Genomic DNA, 17132 nt, shown 5'->3' with positions numbered 1-17132 from the left:
TCATAGGTGTCATCACCATTTGTTATCACCCTTATCATCATCGTCATTGTTTCCCCTCCAGCCATGGCAGGCAGTCCCAGCATCAAAGTTAGCAAAAGCAGCATCTGATAATTTCCCTTCCTCCTCTGTTTACTGCTCTTCAAAACTCATTTTTGCTTCTACTCCTAATTTTTGCCCTTCCCCTGCAGAAAGTGCTCATGTCGTAAGTGAGGAGACAAATTTCATCACCTTCATCATCACCACTGTAATTGCTGCCATCACAGATGTAGTGTTTATTCCCGCCCCCCCAACCTGCCTCTCCCCAGCAGTGTCCCGTACATCAAACACTCTGCGAGTTCATTACAGTAGCCACTCCATTATGTCCCTAACGGTAAATCATGCAGTCAAGCATACATAACGACATTTGGCTGTACATCAGAGTTAATGATGGCTGGTGGGGTAGAATGTTTCTGGCCGTACATCATGTCACACAGGAGGGCTACTGTGTGCACACACACCCACATGTAAACCGTGGTCATGTGCATGGGGCCCAGACGAGCGCACATTCATGACCGAGCATGTGCACAGTATATCATTCTGAGCAGTTTGGTGGTTTTCTGTAAAGGTCAGTGTTTCATAGGGTGCCGTAAAGCATTTTTAGAACCCAGCGTTTGTCGTACGCAAACACACACCACCTTGGAAATGGAGGACTGAGGCATGAGCGCGTAAACATGCTGTAGATTTCTTCCCTGGAACACAAATAAAGTTAGAAGTGAGGCTGGCGATGTGTTGTTGTCATGTTTTGTTTTTGTTTTTTTCTTTTGATATTCATGTGGCTGTGGCCTATGTATGAAAAATACGAGAACAGGAGGTCATTATAGACCAAAGATGTCCTTTTTTTTAAAAAAAATTGATTTTGGAAATAATGTTTCTCATGTTTGCAGCTGGATTTATTTGCCATTGAAATTAAATGGCAATGCCAAGGCTTGATGATGTTGTTGTGGCATATTAACACACACAAATATAATGTGACAGCTATGCCATCAATCAGATTCTATGGTCTTTTGAGATCTTACAAATGAACATCTCAACTTTCAACCTTCTGTGAAGTATATTTACAGTCTGATGGTGCCTCGTTACTGTGTGTTTTTACCATCTGGGAACCACACAAATTGGAGAAAATAATTCATGAAACAACACTACACAAGTTAATTAGCGATCATTTATTTTTCACAGCTTGAACTGATTGCACTTTCATGTTTTATGATCAAAAGAACAGTGTGAAAACAGCTTAAAGTGTAAGCCAGTTAAGTAGTTGAGCACAAGGAAGTGTAGCAAGATATTAAGCTACTTTTAATTTGAGATTTTAAACCAAATAGTCTTACCGCTTATCAGTAATAAGCCTAAATAGTGAGTTCTTTACCTCACCAAGGAGCCTTGTCAAGTAAAATGAAGCATGAGTAGATTTCTGTGCATTTCTCAAGATGAGAATAGATTTAGAATTCACACTAAAATCAATTTTCCTAATCACTTATGAACAAACTAAAATTTTTGCCAATCAAGCTGAGATTCACTCAGGTGAGATTTGCTCTCCAATTAGACACGAGAAACACAAAAGTCTACTCCAACAGATTACAGGGAAACTTTATAAATTGGAGATTATGGCTCAAAATAGTATGACCTGAACTTTATAAAAGTCAGAGAATCACCAGGAACTTATGAAGTTCTCTTCTAAATAAATAGGTTTCATGTTTGCATGATCTAGGTTTGTTGCTAGAGGTAAAAGTTAAATATGACCAAGATTTAGAGCCAGTCACATCTGATCAGCTTTCAATGTTAGAACTGCCACAAGAGAACAAGAATAGCACATTAGCTTAAGTGCCTGGATCTGTCCAGGTGTGTTGTTCTGGCTCCGCTGCTTCTCTTCTTGGCTGATGGGGAAATCTTGGCACAAACGACTGTTAAAATAAACCCAAAGGTCAGATGAGGCATGGTGTTAGTTCCGGTACAGCTCACTGGACAAGCTGGGTGTTTCCTTATTTGTGAGTAATAACTGACGCTATCAATATTCAACATACAAAGTTACAACTAATCACAGATTATTTTTCAGCTTTCTGATTTTCTGAAATTTATTATAAGGAAAGTGCACAAATATAAAATAAGGTGAACAAGGTTTTAAAATACAAAGTGTTTTACAGGAATTCCTACTTGGCCAATTAGCCTAATAAAAAGACCAATTCTGTTAGAATCAGATTTAGCTTTTTTCACTAAGCTTATGCACACAAACAAGGAATTTGACTTTGGTTCCACTTTGCTTTCAACTAATACATTTTAAATATATATATATATATATATATATATATATATATATATATATATATATATATATAATTACAGTTTTGTATTATAAAAATGTCCACTATACAGTGTTTTTACAAAAGAGGAAAACATGGTTCAATGCGTACACATGTTGATCCGTTCACACTCACTCAAGTGTTCCCCAGAGTGATAGAAAAGGGGAAGAAACTGTCTGTCAGCTGATTTCAGCAAATATTGCTCTGTAGCGTTGCCTGAAGGTAAACGACAAAACAATTTGTGTCCAAGGTGTGAGGTCTCCAGACATTGCTGCCTTTCTCCTGACCTAATACCTGTACAACTCCTGGATGTAGGGAAGGTCAGCCTTTATGATTCTCTTTGAAAACATAATTGTTTGTTGAGGTTTGGACCCGTCCTGCTTTGTGAATGAGTCAAAACACACAGTGCTGGGTGTGTAGAAGAAGTGCAGACTCCTTGTGTTGCTGTATTAGGTTCAGGCTCTGCTGGACCTTCTTCTGAGCAGTGTCTATGTGTGAGGACTATCTCAGGCCCTGAAAAAGGGGCGTGTCCTTTAGGAACTGGAAGTGATCCACAGTAGACAGTGTGTTGTTGAAGATGGTGAGGCGAGGGCGTGTTCGTTTTCAGTGAGTTAAGTACCAGGTGGTTCTGAATCCAGACAGTTCCAGTAGTGTCATCTGTGACCTTCAGAAGTTTTGCAGATAGGTTTTCTGAGGTGCAGTCATTTGTATACATACAAAAGGAGAGTATGCACACTTACAGGGTGCTGATGGTTTTGGTGCTGGAAGAGGATGCTCTCCAGCCTCACCTGCTGCTGCAGGTCAACACTGTGACATGGGTGAGCTTCTGGTCAAAGGTGTCTGGGTTGATGGTGTTGAAAGCTGAGCTCAAGTCCACAACAAGAATCCTGGCTAACATCCCTGGGTGGTTGAGGTGGTGCAGGAACATGGAGAATGAACATGGAGTTGATCATGGGAGACAGACAGAACCCAACAGAAGGAGCAAGTGAAGAACAAAGAGACTGGGCAGCTTAACATAGTGAGGAGGAGTGAAAGTCGGTTACAGGCAACCGACTGCAACCGGGGAAGGCAGCTAGTGAAACTAGAAGAGGAAATGCCAGGCAGCTGGGAAAGAGAAGCAAATGGCAAATTATTAAAGCCTAATTTGCTTTAATAAATTAGGCTTTAATAATTCCCAGGCGGTCATTTCGGAGCACCTCAATTTGCACCGCTTGCGTCCGATCTCAGTTCCACTTCGCCGCAAACTACAGAGCTCCTACAAGATCCATGTAGCGATAAACAGAGATAAATACGGATGAGTGGTGTCATAAAATGCTGTAGTTCTTAACTTCCTAAATTAATATTTTCCATTCATTCCCCTCCCATTTCCTCTGCCTTGACTGGCACTCCTGCTGTGACCTGAGAAGAAACTTGACATACTAGGTTTCAGAGGTAGAACCACACGTTTTGTGTGTATGCAGCCACATCTGATGCTGACAGCTTATGCATAAATATTTTCATTAATATCGCTGGCATTTTGAGCAACTATAGGGTGAATTATTTTGAAAATACGGATGGTGTGCTTGTGCAATTGGTTCTAATTTTGGTGGATGGCTCTGTAGATGTGCAGCGGACACAGTGTAAATGCTTTCATTGATTTAATGGATGAGCACTTACCGTACTGTGGAGGCTGCAGTAAACAATAACAGACATAAATCTAGCAAAATATACCCATCACCGAAAATGTGTCTGAACTAACAGAACGAATAAACTAGGATGAGTTAAAACAATGAAAATAATCAATACGAATAAAAATAAATAAAAGAAACAAAGAGTTCAAACAACCTATTATAGAAATGCAACAATAACAGCAAAATCTAGCTGTAAGTGTGACAATTAATAAGATGTCATTTAAAAAAAAAAATACAGCACATCAAAATTGATGTACTGCAAGCCCATGACATTCCCTGACGTTCCCTGCAAATGTGTGAAGTAAGTTCCAGGAGTTCAAATGATCTATTTGTGCAGGAACTTGCTCTGTACAGATATACAAACTACTTCTCAAACATTTAATTTTTGTTGTGTTTAAAATGCAATTCATAGGTTAATCTTAAAAAAAAACCTTAGGAGTGGGGAGTACAACTGCTTTAGACCAAGCAACCATGCAAGGTTGTTATGTGTGTGAATGTGTGTAAAGATGTCATGTCTGTGATTTACATGGGTTTGTGTTGTGCAGTGCAAAGTCTAAATTACCTCCCAAGGCACCAGGCAGGAAACAGAGTGGCATTCACAAGCAAGCACACCCATATATATACACACATATATTATCTCTCCAATGTAATTATGCTGACAAACACTTTCAGAGATTAGCCCAGTCAAACAGACATAAACCTGGTCAAGATTACAGTTTTGTTTCTCCTTTAGTGCGAGAACGATTTTGAGGAGGTGAAGTTTGATTGGAACCAGATAAGGAAGATGTTACACACATACAAGAATTACAGTTCACTGCACTTAGAGATGCACACACAGCACAACCTCTCTTCCTGTCCTTAGGCCTCAAAAACTGGCAAAAAATGACTCCAAAGCTATCATATGTTTTTTTTTTTTTTTTTTTTTTGCTTGGCTCTCAGAAATAACTGCTCTGAGGTTTCTTGTTGCAGAGGCACACTTTGACTTTGAGGCAAAGCAAAAAAAAAAAAAAAAAAAAATTGCAGCAACAACCTAAACTACTTCCAGTTTCTTGGACGTCTCAGGGTGGTGTGTATAATTTAAACCAATTATAGGTTTTCAAAGAGCTACCTTCTCCCACATCACACTTTAAACTGCAGACTCACACTAAATCACATCCAGGCGGCATCTGTGTGGTTTATTCTCAGGATGGAAATACGACAGAATGTCAGTATATAGGCTGTACGAGATAGTAAAACTTGACCTGCATTTGTTTGAGGCAACAGAGTCTACAAATTCTTGGGTTGACTTCTATTTGTTTTGAGATTTAAATGACCTTTGGTTAAAGCAAATTTAATTGGAAAATTAGTTTGTAGCACTACTTAATGCAGTTTGTATGGTAAATTAACTGACATGTGGTTTTTGTAGAACCTACAAGTTGCATTCACAACACTTGTAGCTTACTTTCACAAAATGTATTATGTTACCTTCCTGGATATTATGTGTTATTTTCAAGAATTTAAAGGTTACTATGCAACTTACAGACACGTTTGTGGAGTTAATACCAAACATTTTGAATACTGGCTCTCACAGTCATTTTAATATAGGCTGGTCCTCAGAGTAGGTCTTATGTAAGTTCTGTTGTAGTATTTTTATTCTAGAAAGACCATTTTAACTTGTAAATTCTGAAAATAACCTGTAAGTTCTGTTTAAGTTTTAAAGACTAAACTGCAAGTTCCACAAAAGTAACCTGCAATTTGAGGGTAAAGTAAGTACTACTTGTTCTCTACAAGTACGTAAACTGAAAGCACAGAGTAAGTTATGGTAAGAACACTATAAAATCTGGATAGTCTGTTAAAATTTTTTGAGAATTTTAAAATAAAAGATAACTACAAAATAAACTTGCCTGTATGTTCTGATTAAGCTCTGGAAGGTAATCTGTCAGCTTCGGGTAAATTATGAAGCGATTACTTAGTTGAGGGTCAGTTCTACTACATAACATGTAGACTAAGACTAAGTTGTAGCTTATGGGTAAAAGTAATTAATATAAAAAAGATGAGGGAAAAAATAAAAAAAAATATGAATCAAATACTAGAATGAATTTGATTAGTTCCTTTTATCACATATACTATATCTTCCCAAGTAAACTCACAAATTTATGTCAACATGCACATGAAGGCTTTAAAACAATATGCAAATGCAAACAAAATGGTATTGAAATATCAAAAAACCCTGCGTCTAGATATCCATTTCATAACTCACCATGGCAGGGTCTAAGCTGGTGAATAACAGAGGTAACAGGGGGCATAAGAATGAATAATGGAAAAAAAATGAGCTGATAGTGAAGGAGGGGTGGGAGACATGTGACAGTTTTATAGAAAATGTAGAAACAGTTCTAAGAGATGTGACCAAAAAAATACAGAATGCCTAGTTTCTGTCATTGCAGTCAAAAAGAGATGGAATACAAAATAAAAAAAATAACTATGAAATAAAACTGTTGTAATATGAGTCAGAGATTGACAAAAAAAAAATGGAACATGTTATGGAAGAGACAGACTGCAATGATTAGCAGGAAAGAAAATCTGCAGAGAAAGATGCTAAAATAGGGATGTGTGAGAGAAAACGATTCCCAAATCTTTACAGCACTTCCCCACCCCCTCCTCCACTCATACCCACCTCCTCAGGACTCACTTCAAGGGTGAATGATAAAAACCTGGAATAATTAATGTGGCACAAATGAGGAGTTGATGTTGTATTTCTCTGGAAATGTAGACGTGCTCTTTAAAAAAAAAATGTGCTCAATGTGTGAAAGATGCACAGACAGAGAGCATGAAATGGAAATGGTAAAAAAGAAACAAAAAATTGGAGACAGAATATTCTACACAATCTGGAGAGTTCAATTGTATATCCTTTTGCACACTATTAAAAGAAGATATTGCAGTTGGACAGTTGGTTTTAGTACTTTAGTCGTTAGTATATTTAATAAGATTTTTCCAGCTAACAGTATGGATTATGGTTTGATAAAACCCACTGTCATGATATCAAACTCTAACAATTTAAATATGGCTCAATTTAATGCTTTGGTTGTAAATATATGTGCACTATTCTAATTACATTTCTGGCATTTACTTTGATTTTTAGCTTAAATCAAATTAGTTGAGTGGTAATCTCTTAACTTTCTGTTCTGAGACCAAAAGTAATGAATTCTGTCTTTTCTGCATAAAGCTCGAGATAATTCTGATCCATCCAGTGACTGATATTATGGACCCAGGCACTGAGGTCATGAGGTCACGTGGAGACACAAAAGTGAAAAGGTGTTTGTGCATCAGCAGCGTATTTTTGCAAATTTGGTAGACCTAGAGTCCAGTTCCACTTCAGAAAAGCAATGTACTTGTTTTTCCCAATAGAATCTCAGTGCTTTAATTCATAAATGTAGTAATAAACCTAAAGTTCTAAATTCAGCAAAGTTGTTTGTTAACTTAATGATGGAGGGTTTGACAGAGTAAGCTAGACTACCTGTGATTTTAATTTGTATTCCTTCATTCATTTATTTATTTTATGTTAGATACCACTGGGCTTTCGATAACCTTTACACTGAGTAAATCAGAAGAAGTTTTTGGCAGAGTGGGAGACACAGCATCCACAGGGCATCATTTCTAACAAGTTCCAAAGGGGGTGTTTGTTTCTTGTTGATTATCCAGATCAGATATTTGTTCTGAATTTTTCCTCATTTGCTAAACCTTCCCAGATGATACAGTTCTTATGTTACTAGAATAAAACCTTTTGGGACCATGCAGACTTGTTATGGCATTGTTCACCTGTAAGTTAAGTTGTTTGAGTTGGAGCTATAAAAGGGCGTATAGAAGATATGGCTACATGTGAATAAATAAAGATAGGTCTTAACATGTTGAACGGAGAGAAAAAAAAAGAGGCAGCTTTCTTGAGTGATGGAATTATTTGTCATGGCTCGGGAGATGACGAGAGAGGAGCAAAAATGAACCAGGGGTTGAGTGAAAGAGAGATGGAGTTAGGAGAATAGATGCAAAGAAAGATGGAGAGGGGTTCAGAGGGCATAATAATGACAAAATGACAAGAGGATGATCGAAGCATGGGTCATGTTTACCCACAGGAGAGGGAGGCTGAGAGACTCTGCAGGCTGGATGGTGACAGCAGGCTGAAGGGTTACTGTTTACGGGAGAGAAGGAGAGATTGAGGGATATCGATGTGGGGGAGGAAAAAGAGAGATGAAGAAAGACAGTTCAGGATGGAAAAAGGGCTTCTGGCCCTGAAAGGAGAAGCGGCTGATGAAGCTGAGGAATGATGAAAGCTGAAAGGGGAGAATGAAATCTCAGAGGGAAGAGACATACTTGAAAATAATTGAAAAATAAAAGAAAGAAAAACAAAAAACAAAGTGGAATCAGATCTAATCAGAATGAAAAGTCCACTGCAAAGGAGCATACTTCTTTGATGGTTCAGATAGATGTGGGACATGTAAGGGTCTCCATACTCAAACAGGAAGAGGTTAAACTTAACTGTTTTGACTGGGGGGGGGTTTCAGAAGGAAGAAGCAGTGAAGAAAGCAACTAGAATTAGTTTGAAAAAGGTTCCATTTTAATCTTGAGCAGAGAGACAGTTACATCATCTGTAAAGTTGATGGAGGTGTAGAAAGGGCAACCCTGAAAGAAAACGTGTTAGGCTGCAAAAGTCCTTCACCTGAAGTACAGTACACTTTTAAGAATTACAACAGCCCTTGCAAACCACAGCTATAAAAGTATGGTTTAGATCAACTAAAGTTCTGTGACAAACCTGAAACATTGCTATATCTTTTTTCCAATCTGACTGACGTTGAGCTATTTTGCAAAAATTGAAAATTTCAGTTTCTTTATGTGCAAAACTGGGAGAGACATACTGCAAGACTTGCAGCTTTAATTGCAGTCAAAGAATCGTGTCTGTATGGCTGAATGCATGTCTCACTCTTCAGGTTTCAGGAAAGAGATTTTGAATGCCACCATTTTCTTTACATTACACAGTTATATCAATTTTATATCACATAAAATCTCTATGCAATCATCAAACATCAGAGTTTGTAGTTGTGGTAAGACAATGTGAAAGGAATTGTTTTGCATGACACTGTGATCAAGTTGGTAATCAGCCAGAAATAAAGAACACGTCGGATCATGAGAACAAACCTTTTTTTTTTTTTTTACTGTTGACTCAAACTGACTGGCATATTGTCTATTACATCACGCTTCTGCAATTTTATCTTGAGGGAAAATCAAGAATTGTCCAAGAAGTGTCTTTGCATGCAACTCTGGAACTGTTAAGGTCAAAAATGATGTGCCTACAATCAACAAAGTCACCACATCCAACATGTAGGTGGAAAAGATCTTTCTACTCCAAAGAGTGTTGCAAGTAAGCTATAGCTTGCCAATGACGAAATGCTGATCACATGTGCACACAATTTGAAAATTGGCGTACAGATCTCCTGAGGGAGGCAAATAACACAGAGGCTGCAGCCCAAAACACCTGTAGGTTATACCCATAAACAAACAAACCAGCTTATTTTAGCAAAAAAACATCTAAATGCACTGGCAGTTAGCATATAGTTAGCATTTGCTAATTATCAGAAGGTGCAAATTGCTTACAGCATAGGGTTCATTTATTTCCTGCACAGATAAACACTGATTACAATTAGTCAAGTTTTATAAGTCATTAGAACTTGACTATATGCCTTGGAATAATAATAATAATAATAAAAAAAAGATATTTAATAAACTTTTTTTCACAGTTGTCAGAAAAAAGAAATAAAAAAAGTCAGTCCAAACAAATTTGAGCTACATTCAGATGCTTCAGTGTTTATCACAGCTCAGGACAGCATACAAGAGTGGGGTGATTATTTTGTCATTAGAGCCTAATGCGTTGAGATAAACAAAATGAGAGAAAAAATTACAGCTCAATAATCCAGCCAGTGCTAATCACAGACTGCTTACCAATTCTCGGTTTCTAAAAGGTCGCTATTTTGGAAAAATGAAGCCCTGTGAACATAAATCCTACTTGACTGAAAGAATCATTACCCGACTTTCTGTAATTCCTTTGGGAAATTAAAGAAATGTACACTGTTTTCTCTTCATCCTTCTTTTTAATAAATGCAGAGATTTAGAAAACATACAGGAGATTGTTTTACTTCAAATTGGGGACCCGTGCTACACCATTAAAGTCACCTTTTCTGGGGGAAAAAATGAAAAGTATATATGTTGTGTGTTTGCACTTCATTCAGTATTTGTATACAACTTCTGATGATGGTACAGTCAGGTCTGTAAGATGAATAAGTGAAACCAACGAAGAAGCCTGTACTGCCTTTTCTTGTGTGGCAGCATTTTGAGTAGTTCGTAAATAAATAAAAAAAATAACTGCGACTAAATGACAAGTTAAGATAAAAACCTTGAAGTTAAAACTGAAATAAATGAATGTTTCACACCCTTCTTTGTGTTTCTGGAGCACATTTGATCAGCCCTGGTTTAAGATCCAAAATCTCATCTTGACTCATTTTCCTGTACCTAAAATCATTTTACAGTTTCATTATAGTTTAATCATAGTTTCATTATAGTTTTACAATGTCATCATAATAATGCTTATTCATTCTTTGCTTTTTACTGTGGATTTTACTGAGACTACAAGTAAAATCCACAAGTAAAATCAATATAAATAGTATACTGAAGTAGGTCATATAGCACAATTCTACACTGTAAGTCAAAGTTTGGGGGTAAGGCAAAAAAAAACTGTCATATTTTGAGTTTACCTCAGAGGAGATGTCTGTGTGAGAAATAGATGAACGAGCAAGATAAACATGGAGAAACCGCTGAGTCAGCCTGATGGGGGAAAAAAATGGTTATAATGAGGAAGCAGCAAGTGGGAGAAGATGAAAAATACGATATAAAATTTAGAAAGACAAAGACAAGATAGAAAAAACCTAAAAGATAAGAGGCATAAATAAGGAAAAAATATAAATAGAACGATGAAGACAGCAGCCGAAACGAGGCTGCACTTTAACTGAATTTGTTGAAATGTCACATGACAGCCTATTTAGAAATCTCTTTTTTAGGATTGGAGCTTGACAGTGATGACAGTAGGTGAACAGTTCAGACTGCTGACTACTTCATGAAGTAGAACCATCTGAAAAAAAAAAAAAATCTCTTTTTTTTTCTCCTCTTCTATTTTACCCACTCCCACTTCATCTTACTTGCTGACTGACATTGTTGGCATCCTGTTATTTATTAAAACGTGCCAAATGACATCATTCTTTTCCTGTCAGAAGATGGAATAACCTCACCCTAAGCAGCATAAGCATAATTTATTTGCAGAGGTAAAGTTAAAGCCTCCAGCAGTGTTGAGTACTACGCCCGTCCTGCTTAAAGGACATCGCTGGACAAACGATGAGTTCAGAAACTTCACATAACTTTATAGTTCTTTTACCAACAGTACAATAAAAAATACCAACAATTTACAAAATTATTTCATGGACATGTTTCCACTCCTGCTCCTGCTTCACCGCCGGCAGTCTCTTCTTACATTAGAAAATATTTCACTGCTGTTTTCAACAACGAACACTGAAGAATTATTGAGCAGTCCTCTGAAAACAATTTTAATGTCATTGCCAAAAATACAGTTGTGTAATCTCGTGCAAAAAAAAAGAAAAAGAAAAAAAAAAAGTTGGAAAATTACATCTGTAATTTCAGGGGGGTGTGGTGGAAATATCCCACAGTAATAAAATATGTTTCCATCACAATCACACAATTTTTGCCAGCCAAGCCGTACAGGGTTGATTGTTAAATAGGCAGTACTTAGTTTTCCCCTTTAAAATTTAACAAGGCTCAAGTATACAAGGGGTAAGTTCTTTGACTATTCCTTCTTGCCTAATCACTCTTGATTTTCCAATATATACAGAGAAAAAGAGGGATTAAGGTTATTTTTCTGGAACAGATTATGCAGGTACAGCCAAAGATTAATCCATGTAGAGATTTTTTTAACACATCTTTATTACAGGTGCCAATAAAATTGTCGACATCTGTAAGCATCTCTTTATGGGTTTCTTATTAGGTAGAACGTCTTTTATTTTTACCTTGAAAACACATATCCCATGTGGTACCCCTCAGGATAAGATCACTTTCTTATATATTGTTTTGCTATTGCAATAGATTGCACAAATAGCCGAGGGGATATTTTGAACAATAGAGTTCTTTGTTCCTGAGTTGTGACCAAGAGGTGCAACATATTGTAGGAATAAGCCACCCTGCTTCTCCTGCATCTTACTGACTGAATCTGTGTGTTGCAAGAGTTGCATCAACATATGCATTACAATAATCTGCTTCAAATAAATAAAAAAATAACAAAACAGTCACTTGCCAGTGCTGTCTTTAATGAAAAACATTTCTGCTATTACGACTCAATAATCAAAGGTTAAAGTGAAGCTTTTGCCTATGACTCACAAGACAAGACTATAATCAAAGCAGATGGTAGAGGCAGCATTTGAATTTCTTTTAGCTTTAAATGCTCAGGAATACTGGACGTGTGCTGCATATCTGAGGCAGCAGCAGCCAGTGAATCTCTGTCAGTCCGGTTAAATTCAGCTGACAGGATGACTCCTGAGTTTGGGTCTAAATATAAGGTGAGCGCTTAAGGGGATATTTTCTCTCCTCTCCAGTCCTCTTACTTTCACATTTTGGGTCTCACTTCTGCGTCGCCCACCTCTCTTTCTCTGTTTAACTGACAGTCTCATTTTCTCTCTTCTGTTGTTTCTTTACTCAATTTGTTCTTAAGTCTCCTTTTTGTCCTGTAATTTATCTGTCTTCTGCTTTTCGTATAAATCCTCCATTACTCCTGGGACTATGGGGGTGTTGTTCCACCAGAGACAGTTTACTTTGAGAAAAAACATCCTTCTATGATCTCATGAAGATCTGCAATGGGCTCTTGGCTTGTCTTACTTTTGCAGAAAGAAAAACAAAATATCACCACATAGGAAACATGACATGTCTGAATCTAGTTCACAAGATTTGTGAACTTTCCAAGTACTAAATCCAAGCCTCTTCAGAGTCAAAACAGCAGTGTTCTCAGTTCCTTAAGCTCATCTTGGTGTGGAATTTAACTTTAATTTAAACTTTTCCAGATTGCACAGTTGATGACCTAATTTTGAAGGACATTGTTGCATTCAGCAATCACCAGTCTCATTTTGGGCTTTTTCACAGTTTTTCATGCAAAAAACAAACATGGCTTGCTTTCAAATGCATCAGTCTGATTGTACACACACGACTGATCACAATGCACCAGTCCTGAGATGAGTCAGACCACCTCCGGTTCGTGTGACTCAGAAACTTCTCCTCTTGCATCTCCGATGGCTTTGCCTGCTCTCTCTGTACCGTCTACCTTGCACATGACTACACACAGGCCCCCAAAAAATAAAAATAGAAATAAAACAATTACTAGGTCACATAATATGGCAACATGCACAGACAATAAAACAATTTTCACTTCAAAATATTTACAGAAATTTAGGATCATGAGTGGTATCTATACACACCTCAGAATATTATCTTAACCACAAATGTATTGCAAAAGCAGAAAAAAACATCCATTATGCTATCGCAGTTTCTTTTGCTCAGTCGTGAGCTTGCCACGGACTCTCCTCTCCTCCTCTTGTGCCTGTTCTCTTACTCAGCAAAGATGGAGCTCCTGTGTGCATCTGCAAAAACAGTGAAAACAAAATAAGTGACATGGGAAGCAGACTTGCAACTACTCTTGTCTTTTGCCCTCTGCTGTTTTGTACATTTTCAGTTTTGATCACATCCTACAGATAAACATTATCCCCCAGTGAAAGTTCACTCTGAGATATTTTTGCTTTGGTGATGGATCATCATCTTTCATATGTAAAAAATAGTTAGCTATAGCAAACAGCCCATCCAAATACGATCCAGTTAGAGAAAGTCCGCTGCAGTAAGTACTGAAAAATCTGGCATAAACAAGAAAGTACAGCTCATACAGGTCTTTTAGTTATTGTGAATTTACATTAAAGGTGGTCACACCTTCTAATTTGTAAATCATGGAAGCTTTATTTAATAAGTTTACTGGCGAAAATCCACAACAACTTGTACTAAAGTCCATAAAAGTTTCATGAGCTTTCAAAACGATGGCTGGATGGGGACACGCCACAAAAACTCAAAACCTTAATGGGAGATCTCACAAAGAGGCTTTAAAGGACAGAACCCCTAAATTATGATACAAAGGAAGACAAAAACAATGATAAAAAAAATCACAAAAATATTTACACATAGTAACGTCTGCCAAATCATTGTACCTTGCTGAAATCCCTTCTCTGATGGTGCAACTGTGTTATGAGCAAAAGATAGAACTCAAATTAACTGCAATACTGAGAAAACCTTGGCTATGAACCAGTATGTTAATTAACAGAAGAGCCTTTTTAGAATTTGTGAACAAATTTCTGAAGAAACCATCTCGTCACAGGAGCAGAAAACTGAGGTTTTATTCAGTCTGTAAAACACAAATTGAGACGTTTTCTTTGATTAATAAATCTTATTTCTTGCATCTGATTTTTCTGCAACCAAACCAGAAAAGGATCACATACACACACAACACACAGCTTGGCAAATTACACAAAATAATGTCAAAGCAAAAGAAAGATTAATGGATATGATTACGTGAGGTTCTTGTTACTCAAATCTTGCAGTGCTCATGCACAACTTAACACACCAGCCAAGTACTACAGCTTCATCTGGAAATATTTACAAGCTCCCTTTAATGTTGTACTGTATATGTCATAAGGTACATAAGTAAGTACTTTCCTGCAGGTCAGTTCAGAGGAATCTGTCAACTCAGCTGCTCTGATATAGATGGATCACCACATTTAAGCTAAAACAGACACAGAGGATAAAGAGGTATCTGAAGCTCTTTCTGTAAGTCACCATACTATAGGAGAATCTCAATATATATGTAGGCTGTGACAGGGAATAAAAGGACATAACCATGGCCGGGGATTGATATTATCCAGTCTTTATTCAGAGTGTGACTTGGTGCTCCCTGTCTTCTCATTTTCCCCCAGTTGACACTCTCTCTTCCTTATTGCTCCGCTTTATTCTGTCTCCCCGCCTGAATCACATCCCAGAAGAAGAGATTACATTAGCAAGGCCTCCTTCACTTTTTTTTTTTTTCTCAGAGGAAAAGAGCATAATTACTGCGCCTAGGCCTCTGCCAGACTTCCTCAGTGCTCTTTGTGTTTTAAGAGACTTAATTTTCACAGCTGAGCCAATGAAATTGAGCAAAATAATTAAAATGGTACAGTAAAGTTTTCACATGACCAAAAATATGACATATTATGAAGATGCTCAGTAGGTTTTTGACAAGCTTAGAATTTTTTTTAACCTTTTAACCCTCCAGATCTTGACATTTGAAAGTGGAACGTCGCATAATGATGGTTTTTGTCCCTTCAATGCATGGAAAGTGTAAAATAAATCAGTACTGGACATGAAAGTTTTCAACAAAGCTTTAGGGACATAGGGCAATAAAATCACTTTTATGCATCCCTCTTGCTTTCCTAAGACTTTGAGTTTTTATGGTTTTTCTGCTTCTAATCAGTTCTTTTATGTCATGAAGGGTTTTTTTTTTATAGTTCACATTGTGAGATGTGAGTTTTCTTTTTAATAAAATAACCCACACTTAGTCAGTTTGGACACGCAGAGTATGTGAACATCAGTTTCTAAGTCTTAAAAGAGATCTAAACTAGTTATAAACTTGAACTTGTTTATTCTAACAAATGAGCATGTGTTGTTTTGAACCATTTGCTTGTATTTATAGCTGACTTTGAAGGTCTTCCTAGTCTCAAGTCTTTTGCATCTTCTCAATGATTTACGTGCTTAGCTCCATCCATCCCCACAGCATAATGTTGCCACCACTGAGTTTTATAGTGAAGATGGTGTGTTAGGGTGATGCGAAGTGACATTTTTCTGCCACACAAAATGTTGTCTAGAAAGTTAGATTTTGGTTTCCTCTGACCAGAATACCTTTTTATGTTCCTCTTACATTTATGGCCAAAGTTAAACAGGGTCTCTTACATTTTCTTTCAACAATAGCTTTCTTCTCACCACTCTTTATTTTATAAAGTTTAGATTTATAGAGACCTCAACCAACAGTCATCCTGTTGCTTTTCACCTGATCTGCAGGTATCTGCAGCTCCTCCAGACATACAGTAACCTCTTGGCTTTTCTCAGATTAATGTTAGCATGTCAGTACAGGTAGAAAACCAATGTATTATTGTTGGTCTATCCTGTTTCCATTTTCAAACATTGGATTGAACACTACTCCATCAGATGGACTGACACACCCTAAGAAAGATGCACACACGCTCACACATATTCCCAGAAAGAGAAGCCAAATGAGGACGAAGCATTTGAGTTCCGCAGCTTTATGATAATGTCTGCTTCTTCCAATTAGATGCTTCTGCCCCTATAATATTTCCCACCCTGTCCCGTTCTTATCCTCTGTAATTGTCTCCCTCAGCCACTTTTGCTCCTTTTCCCGAGACTCGCTATCAGCCTGTAACCTGCCCCTGACACAAAACAGATGTTTCTCCATTTCCTTCTTTACTCCCTCTATCTCTTCCTACCCTTCCGCCTCCCTATCCTTGCGCCTAATCTGAATCTCCTTTCCTCTGGTTAACACTATATTTTTCTTAAGTCCCCTTTTTTTTCTGTTTTTTTTTTCTTTTTGCTTTGTGGCCTAATGTCTCATTCTGTTTGTGTCTCACACTACGTTTGTAATTTGGTGTTACAAAGCATAACATAATGAATCGCAGAGGACTTAGTGATGTGATAAGTATTATTTGACTCTCTTTGTCAGAGAGGCATCTTGCATTAACAGACGCAGATAAATCAATGCTGTCTATGTGTCTCTTTTTCAGTGAGGTTGTAAGGCATTTTGTGGCTTGATTCTGTTTCCACATGTATTCATTGCATTTTCTTTATTGTGTGCAATGTTCTTGCAACTTCCTAACCCCACCCATTGTCCTGACAGTGGTTCAGTTTGTCTTAACATTTTGTTCAATAAGTGTTTGTCTTAACATCTATGTTTAAAACCATCACATTTATT

This window comes from Poecilia latipinna, unplaced genomic scaffold, assembly GCF_001443285.1.
Source record: "Poecilia latipinna isolate Pla-1442-1.1 unplaced genomic scaffold, P_latipinna-1.0 Scaffold1298, whole genome shotgun sequence".
Taxonomy (NCBI): domain Eukaryota; kingdom Metazoa; phylum Chordata; class Actinopteri; order Cyprinodontiformes; family Poeciliidae; genus Poecilia; species Poecilia latipinna.
The sequence above is the reverse complement of the archived record's forward strand: the minus strand, read 5'-3'. Positions refer to the sequence as shown.